We start from the raw sequence: 9,571 nt of genomic DNA, 5'->3' as shown, positions 1-9,571 counted from the left end.
CCGCGCCATTTTTGCATTTTGTGTACTTTGCGGGAGCTTTGCTGTCTTATCCCCACCGCTGTTTGACACCCCGTTTGTTGAGTTCCGTCTCGCTCGCACTCGACAGAAATTACTAAGCGGTGCCTTTGAACGAGTTCTGATGAAAGGATTATATAAAATATGCATCGCGGTATTAAAAGGCGTCGACTGAGATGCACAGCGTAGGTTGTGAACGAATGATTTTAGTTTTGGAATTGCTGTTCCCGCGTTTTTTGTTTTATTGAGTTTTCATTCGATCATTTCATCGTTTCTTGACTTATATTGCGTTTTGTAGCTGCATTTGTGCGTAGTTTCATGTACATTTGTTAGAATGTATAATTAAATTTTGTGTATTTATTTATGATTTAGTTGCGTAATATTCTCAGGTAGAAAGAGTAATAAACAGTAAGTTTTTTCAAGATTTTTGGGACCACCGGGTAAGTTTATGAATTTGAATAGTTTTCTAATTTACTTACCGCTAACAATGACAGGTTATTAAAATTATCATAAAGCTTTTGTATCTTTGCTGAATGAATGTTAAGTAGATATATATAGACAATGCCCAATAACATTATACTTAGTAAATCTTTTTTAACAATGTTAACAAGTAGCTGAGTGTTTTATTATAATATTCTTGTCTTTAGTTCAAATAGAATGGGGATTTTTTACTACTAACTGATAGCATTGATTAATATTTGTAGAAGATAAGTTTCTATCAACAATATAATTATTCTGAGTCAGAGATATGAATTTAAAGACATACAAATATGATAAGAAACTATTATCAGTTCACTGGGTATGGGACTTTCTAAGAGGAGGACTGCTCATCAGTCAAGTGCCATGTTGGCTATGAGGTTTGGTATAGATATCGATTATTTGCAGTTGTTCTTATCGTTTTGTTCATCAGTCTGTCTGTTTTACGACGTTCTGGAGATGAAAGGGAGTGATAAGGTAATATCCTTTTTTAAATATATCGTTATTTCGTCGTCAATTGGATGATATAATTGGCTCTGGCAATTGGTAATGACAGATCTATCATCTTATATATAAAAGTCTCGTGTCACAATGTTAGTTACCACACTCCTCCAAAATGGCTTGACCGATTCATATGAAATTTTATGTGTATATTCATTAGGTCTGGATTCTCATACCTAATTAATATACACATAAAATTTCTTAATTTGGTTACTATTTTTTCATACACTAAGCGGTATGAAAAAATAGTAACCGATTCTCAGACCTAATGAATATTAGATAGTTAAGGGTAGTACCCTAACAATTTTTTTAAATTTTTTGGATAATTTTTTTTTATAATGTAGCATTAAAAACAATGTTCGGATAATGCAGTAGTAGTACTTTAATTTACAAATCTATGTGGTCTATAACCGATTAATTTATATTGCAAAACAACGTACATGTGGTCCAAACGAATATCATATAACAAATATATATTACGTATGTGGATATTGGATATGACGTAATCTAAAACCTTGTGGCCACAAGAAAATGGTAGACACAGTCAAACCTCCATTATTTTCTACGGGAATGATTGATGAGACTAATACGCGGCAACAATACATTACAATCGCTTCAAAATGCATCGTCACTCCATTATTAAGAGCGACACTGACTATGCTTTCAACCTAACGCCATTTACATTAATAACTTAAATAGAATAGAATAGAATAACATTTATTACATCACACATCACAACACAATAAAAACGATACTGACAGCTGCATATAAATTATTATATAAGATAAACGTAAATAAAAACAATGTATTAAATTAGAGATGAATTCATTATATATAGAAAAAAAAAATAAAAGAACAAGAGAGTAACAAACAAATCAATAAATAATAACAATAGAATAGAAAATCATTTATTCAAATAAACTTACATTGAAGCACTTTTGAATAGTCATTACATTTTTTTAATCTACCGCTCGTTCGCTGTCTCATCACAAGAAGAACGAGCAAGAAACTTGCGTGTTGCTCTTTTGAATTATTACATATTGAACTAAGTTGAATATGTAGCCTATACAGTTACAAAAGTATCATCTAAATTATATTTTTGTAAAAACTAACGCATGTATACGTGTATGGTGGAGCTTTGACTGTATAGTGAATGACAGGCTTTAGATAGTAATAGTTACATCACGAGTCACGAGTCAGCCCCCAGCTAGATTGACTGCATGCATTCAATATTAACGTATGCCTCACATTTAACTTCCAAAGTAAAGAAATAATGTTTTTTTTTCTATAATGGAATGAGATAGATATGTACATTAAAAAAAACATACATTACAGAAAACAAACAGACCGATACAAACAATCATACTAATGAATACAAATGTTTGTACCGTCAAAGGAATCGAATCCGCGACCATCTGTACCGTTAGACCACCGAGATTATTAACAAATTTTTGTTTAGGTCAATTTTTGAATTTATACAAATTACAAAATCGTATATTTCAATGCACAAGATTTATAATATTACCTAATTATTATTTCTGTTAATGTTTTCTATGTGTGGCCTTTTAGCCTTCTGATTGATCCTCCGTCCAGTCCAAACGAAGGTTGAAATTACGACGACCTGAGCCGGGGTTCGAACACCTAGCGGTGTCCTCAGACAAAAGTCGTATCCGTCAGGCGGGAGTTGACCTTCAGCCGTAAGTCTTTTCGCGGGTTTGGGGTGCCATCTGCACTCGTCCTCTATCGTCCGGTGAAGCTGTAAAGGCCAGCTGCGTCCAACAGCATTAGAGTAATCCGAAAAAAAATAACGACCTGAGCCGAGGTTCAAACACTTAGCTGTGTTCTCAGATTAAAGTCGTATCCGTCAGGCGGGAGTTGGCCTTCAGCCGCTCTGTAAGTACTACCGCAGGTTTGGAGGACCATCTGCACTCGCCCTCTATCATCCGGTGAAGCTGTAAAGGCTGCGGCCAACAACATTAGAGTAGTCTAAAAAAAATCTGACAACCTGAGCCGAGGTTCGAACACCTAGCTGTGTCCTCAGACTAAAGTCGTATCCGTCAGGCGGGAGTTTACCTTCAGCCGCTTCATAAGTCCTTCCGCAGGTTTGGAGTGCCATCTGCACTCGCCCTCTATCGTCCGGTGAATCTGTAAAAGCTGCGGTCAACAGTATTAGAGTAATCCGAAAAACAGTGTCCTTTTTTAAGAGGAATCATTTTTACACTGTTTTTCAAATATGTTTTGGCTATTCATCATGAAACAATGAAATGAATTGACGACTCATCCAGATCTCAAACATCAGCACAACATCAATACACGGCAACGACAGAGCTCGTTTCACGCTGCCCGTAATCACGGCAACGACAAACGGTGGCAAGATGGCCGTCACAGGGCTGACTCACAAAGAAAATTAATCAGATTTCTAATAAATCAATATTTATTGATGAACTAAAAACATTACAGAAGTTTACTAAACTAAAATTATTACAGTAATATTTTAGAAATTATATCTGCTTTAAATTTTAAAGATAGCGTTTGATTTTTATTTCTTAAGTTATAAAGTAGTAAGTTAAGTAAAATAAGTTATTAAGTTAGTTAGTATTCTAAGTATAGATGGATGTTTGTGGATCTTACACGCAAATAGTACTGAACGGTTTTTATAAAAAAGTACAGTAATATAACTTATACATTAGAATAAGATAGTCTATTTCTTGGCTATGACCTTTTGAATATACACACAAAATACATAATATCTTCTTAATATAATTTAAAAAGATATTACCTAAATTGGGCGAAATATAATGATAAATAACAAGTAAGTGTGATGCAGACGAAGTTGTGCGGGTCAACTAGTTTACAATAACTGCCAAGATTAACACATAGGATACTTTTCAATCACGTTCTTCGCTGCAGGATACAGCTGAATAATAAATAAAATATTTAAAATTCATATATTATAATTGTAGTCACTAATTAATAAAGAATATATTATTATAATAATTGTCACAACGTTGTGACAACCCTGCGGTGATGAGTATACATCACTGCAGGATACAGTTAGTTCATAAATAAAGAAGTTAAAATATTATTACACTTTTAGTCACTAATTAATAAATAAAATATTATTATAATAATCGTGACAAACTTGTGACAACCCTGCGGAGATCAGACGCGTCGCGCCGCCCTTTGTCACAGCGTGACAGCTACCGGCTCGCCGTACCGTGGCGACGCGGCTCCGGGCAGCGCTGCCTTTTTGATGATATCAAGTGTCAAGACTGATTGGCCTTAATGCATTTTATATTAGCTATCGAAGATTTCATGCAAGTTAGATTGATACGCTATCAGCCCCATTGTATATTGATTGATTAAATTACGATGTTTTAAAGTGAACCTTATTGGTCCCAAATTGGAACTCTATATTGTTCTTTACCGGATTTTTTTTTTATGATAATGGAATGTTGCACCCGCCTGCGCTAACGGTTTACGCTGGCGGAGCACCAGTAGAGGATGATAAAACGAACATGAAGACAGATCAGTTAGCCCAACGTGACAAATTCACCGGGAATTTATCAGGATGGTTTCCAGGGAGAACCGCGTGGAGGTCAACCTGACATGGTACATTGCTAGTGATGGGGTCATGAGTCCACATTACTAACAATCCCCTTATCCTCTACCGGATACATTAGCTCCTTACATATGAAATTGGCGTTTTGTCGTACTGGCCACATTGATCTCAAATATCTCCTCTTTGGTTAGGAATTACAATTTCAATTTTATACAGCTATTTACTCATGTATTTGTTTTTTGAAAACCGTAATATGTTTTTCCATGTTTGGTTTTTTCTTTTAGTAAAGGGATCAATGAACTATCTATATAACTATATGTGTTCGAGAGTTAGTTCCTTGTAATATAATAACTCCTAGTATTAAATATAATAATTTACAGTACATTAATTCTTTTATTTTTGAGTCATCAACAATATGTATGCTTAAATCTTTAAGACTGCACAATGGATTTTGAAGGTTTTTTTTAATAGATAGAGTGATTCTAGAGGAAGATTTATATCTATAATACGTGTATACCCGTGCAAAGCCGGGGCGAGTAACTAGTGTTCGACTTCAGGTTACTCACTTACAAAACGCAAATTTCATATATTAGGACCTAATTATACGTAATAATAATAAGACTGGACCATTCACATGTTTAGTTTTAATTATTTATGACAATTTTTATTAAATTATTATATTTACAGTTTAATCTACTGAATAATATAATATAATTTTACAAGACAAAGACAATGTGAGAATTGACCACAGAGTATACAACAAAGTTACCAGTCCTTAACACTAAAGGCCATCCAGTCTCAAGCTAAGCAGAGCTTGTGTTATGAGTACCAGTCACCGGATATAAATACTAATATATAATATAACTATAAATATTAAATATTTCAGTGAAAAATAAAATATCTATTTTGATACAACAACCATATATTTATTAATACCTATACTTTGTTAATTTTGTGTTAATGCGTTTTATATAAACACTCACACATTATTACGGAATAATTTATAAAAATGGGTAATTAATATTAACTTTCGATAGTGCCACAACCCTATTTAAAAAATACAAAAACCTGGCAACATCTTAAACGTAAAATTTGGGTTCGGGATTAAAAAACAGACTAATGTATGTTGGACTCTAGTCTCCGCAGTTAGTCTTTCATTTGGGCCGTTGTGCGTGTAGAGCCAGACTACTAAAGTAGCCAGCCAAGCTCCTCCCAAAAGCGCAGAAGATTCCTGGTGTCTTCACAGGCTTCACGGAGCGACCTCACCGTTCCGAGGATTTGTTTTCGTTGTGGGGCCACTGCAAGCACTCCAGGAATACGCGAGCCGCCGTTTCTTCAGCTTCAAAGCAGCCCCGACAAAGGGGACTGTCTGTAGCATCAATTGTGTATAAGTGTTTGAACAATGGCCCGTTATTGTCCATATCATTATTTTAAGGTTAAGCCTATCTAGATTAAGTAGGCGTTTTGTTAATCGATGGTTTCCAGGATTAAAAACAGACTATATCAGAAAGTTACCTTAAATCACGTCTATTTCAGTGACATATACAGAGGGCTGCATTAGTCATTAGAGTTGCCAACCGACCTGTTTTCCCTGGACATGTCCTAGTATTTTAAGTGTCCTGGGAATCCTGAATTTAATATATGAAACTAATATATTGAAAAACAATGTTACAGCAAAAAACATTAATACACTGCAGACATATTTTTAAAAATTATGATTAATTCATTAAATACTAAATAAATAAAACTATTACGCTTGTTTGTCTAACTTAGAGTTGCCGACCTTCCTGTTTTCCCAGGACATGTCCTAGTATTTGAAGTGTCCTGGGATGTCCTGAATAGTTATTTAGCAGCGTCCTGAGTTTTTAAAATATGCGCGCCTCTTAATTACTGATTTTCAACAGTATAAGTGCAACAAACCTATGCCTTAAAACTCCTTCCCATACTTCTTCTTTCTACACTAACTCATTCTCTGTGCGCGCCGTGCGACTGTGGAACTCACTACCATCCTCCATACGGAGTGCGCAATCACTAACCATTTTCAAGAACGCTGTGAAATCGCACTATCTCTCTCAGTAAATATTCTTTCTGCTGTCCTTTCTTTCTTATTACTAAATTGTCGCCTTCATAATTGCATATATGTTGCTGTGTACCTATACTCGTATATATTTGTATTATATTATTGTATATTTATTTTATAAGTTATGTATTTATATATTATGTAGAATGTATATGTTTATGATATGTATTATTTTATATATTAATATTATTAATGTTTCTACTCCATCATGCGCCATCCACCACCTTCTGTCTTTTCTCCTCTACCCAAAGGTTGTCTGGAAGAGATCGCATAAGCGATAAGACCGCCTTTTGTACCCATAATCTAAATATTGTTTTCGTTTGTATATATGTTTCTTTTTTTTTTTTTGTTATTATGGTGCAATAAAGAGTAATAAATAAATAAATAATTTTATCAAATACTAGCTGGCCCGGGAAACGTTGTTTTGGCTTAAAATAAAAAAAAAATTTAGGTGTGGACTACCACAAAAAAAATTTAGGTGGGGATGAAAAATAGATGTTGGCCGATTCTCAGACCTACTTTTCAGGCCGTTTCGGAGGAGTATGGGAACGAAAACTGTGACTCGAGAATTTTATATATAAGATTATTTACTTGAATTTTATTACATATTAATATAATTATTGCAACACTATTACTGCGTTCTGTTTTTAAACTGAATATTCCTGGTTTTTTGAACTTTCAATTCTGGTTTTTTAAATTTGGGCTCGGCAACCCTACATTAATCGGCTGTGTTGCAGTGACCGTCTTGGCCCGTTGAAAGGTAAATTAACGATTAATGTTTGTTCTTGTTAACGAATTTATAGTGATGTAGTCTATTTTTGTTCTGACAACAAATTCTAAAGTGGTACAGCCATCTACGCGTAGTGTTTGTGTTGCAGTCTGAAGAAGTATAGATGAAGAAGAATAACTTTATTTCGTAACACTTAAGTAATATTTTATCTGTATCTCTCATTAGTGGTAGTAAAAGCAAGTATAATGGTTAAAGGAACATCGGTACGGCAATCAGAGATGATAATAATATTGCGTTTAATAATATTGTAATATACGAGAAATATATATATCTATAATCTATAATATATATAAATATAACTCAAAGGTGACTGACGTAGTGATCTATCAACGCACAGCCCAAACTACTGGACGGATCGGGCTGAAATTTGGCATACAGTTAGATGTTATGACGTAGGCATCCGCTAAGAAAGGATTTTGATTAATTCTACCCCCAAGGGGATAAAATAGGGGATGAAAGTTTGTATGAAACTTTGTCCATTTTCAACTGATCGGGCTGAGACTGGGCATGCATAAAGCTACTATGACGTAGGCATCCCCTAAGAAAGGATTTTCATAAATTCCACCCCTAAGAGGATAAATTAACGCGAGCGAAGCCGCGGGCAAAAGCTAGTTTAATAATAATATTGGTAAGATACGAGAATTATATATATTTACATATATGTATGTATTTGTTTTTTTTTCTAACTACTTTAATGCCGTTGGCCGCAGATAGCCTTTTATGTATTTATTAATACTCGAGAGAGAATAGTGTCTGGTAGTATTGTAATGTGCGATATGGTAGTGTAATTACAATATACAGATCCTTAAAAATATAGTCCTCAGGTATAAACTCATGATAACTATAATAATAATAAAATTATAAGGAACTAGAATGACTAACAATTTGAGTACCATCTGTGAACTGTAAAGATGATAAGTGAAAATCCTTAATCCTTATCATAAATGAACATTGCTGATATCACGTTATCATGTGATGCCGGAAGTACTCATCATGGTGATTTGCATCTAAATCCTTATACATATACTTGCACTGCCATTTCTTCAAACACAGATTCCAAAGCAAGCTGCTTAGCGGCCGGAATATGTGAGACAGAGTTACTTTCTTAAAGTGTATTTGTTATTTTTTTTATACTACTATGGTGGCAAACAAGCTTACGGCCCATCTGATGGTAAATGGTTACCGTAGCCTATGGACGCCTGAAACACCAGCGGCGTCACGTGCGCGTAGCCGACCCTTAAGAAAGCTTAATGTACCTTTCTTGAAAAACCCCATGCTGTAGTCTCGTGAGAAAACCTTGGCAGGTAGTTCATTCCACAATCTAAGTGTACGCTGGAGGACGCTCCTCTGAAACCGCACTGTCCGAGACCACTTAGGTTCTAGCGTGTGGGGATGAATTCTTATATTCATCCCACACGCTAGAACCTAAGTTGGTATTATTTCTTATATGAATGAATTCTTAAGTTGTACTGATAATTTAAAATATAGAAACATAAATATAATAGATCTGCTATTCCATCCAACTCTTCATCAATGATTGACCGTGTTTCGGTGGATATTTTCATAAAGTTTATGAGGTTAATTCTTTCTACGTGATTCTATGCAATTTGATTGATCACGGCAGAAGCTTTACTATATTGACAGACGACTATTTGTTGGGCATATAACAATACCTATATATATAGGTACTACCTGACCCCGTAAATGTTGTTTTGATAAAAAAATAAAATCGCTATTGAACAATAGGAGTTGGGGATAGAAAGGTGAAAATTTAGGGTATGTTAGGGATGAACAACCCTTATCATTTAGAGGTATAAAAAATAGTCGCCGATTTTAAGACCTACTGAATATGCATATATAATTTCATAAAAATCGGTCAAGCGTATGGTAACTAACATTGTGATATGAGAATTTTATACAGATATAAGGTTATGTGTAAGTGTAAGTACGTAGATTAACTATCTTTAATTTCAGTTATTCATAACAGTCGGATGGTTATAAATCGGGCTTGTACAATAGATATACTATATAGATGTGTAGTGCAAGTGAGTACATATAAATGTGAATGTGAATGCGCGGGTGCAGACAGCGCGCAACTGTTCGCGTCAACTGAACGCTATCTGCGGAAGTGACACGGCGACTTGCT

This window comes from Achroia grisella, unplaced genomic scaffold, assembly GCF_030625045.1.
Source record: "Achroia grisella isolate CSIRO2021 unplaced genomic scaffold, CSIRO_AGI_Agris_v1 utg283, whole genome shotgun sequence".
Taxonomy (NCBI): Eukaryota; Metazoa; Arthropoda; class Insecta; order Lepidoptera; family Pyralidae; genus Achroia; species Achroia grisella.
This window is presented reverse-complemented; position numbering follows the sequence as displayed.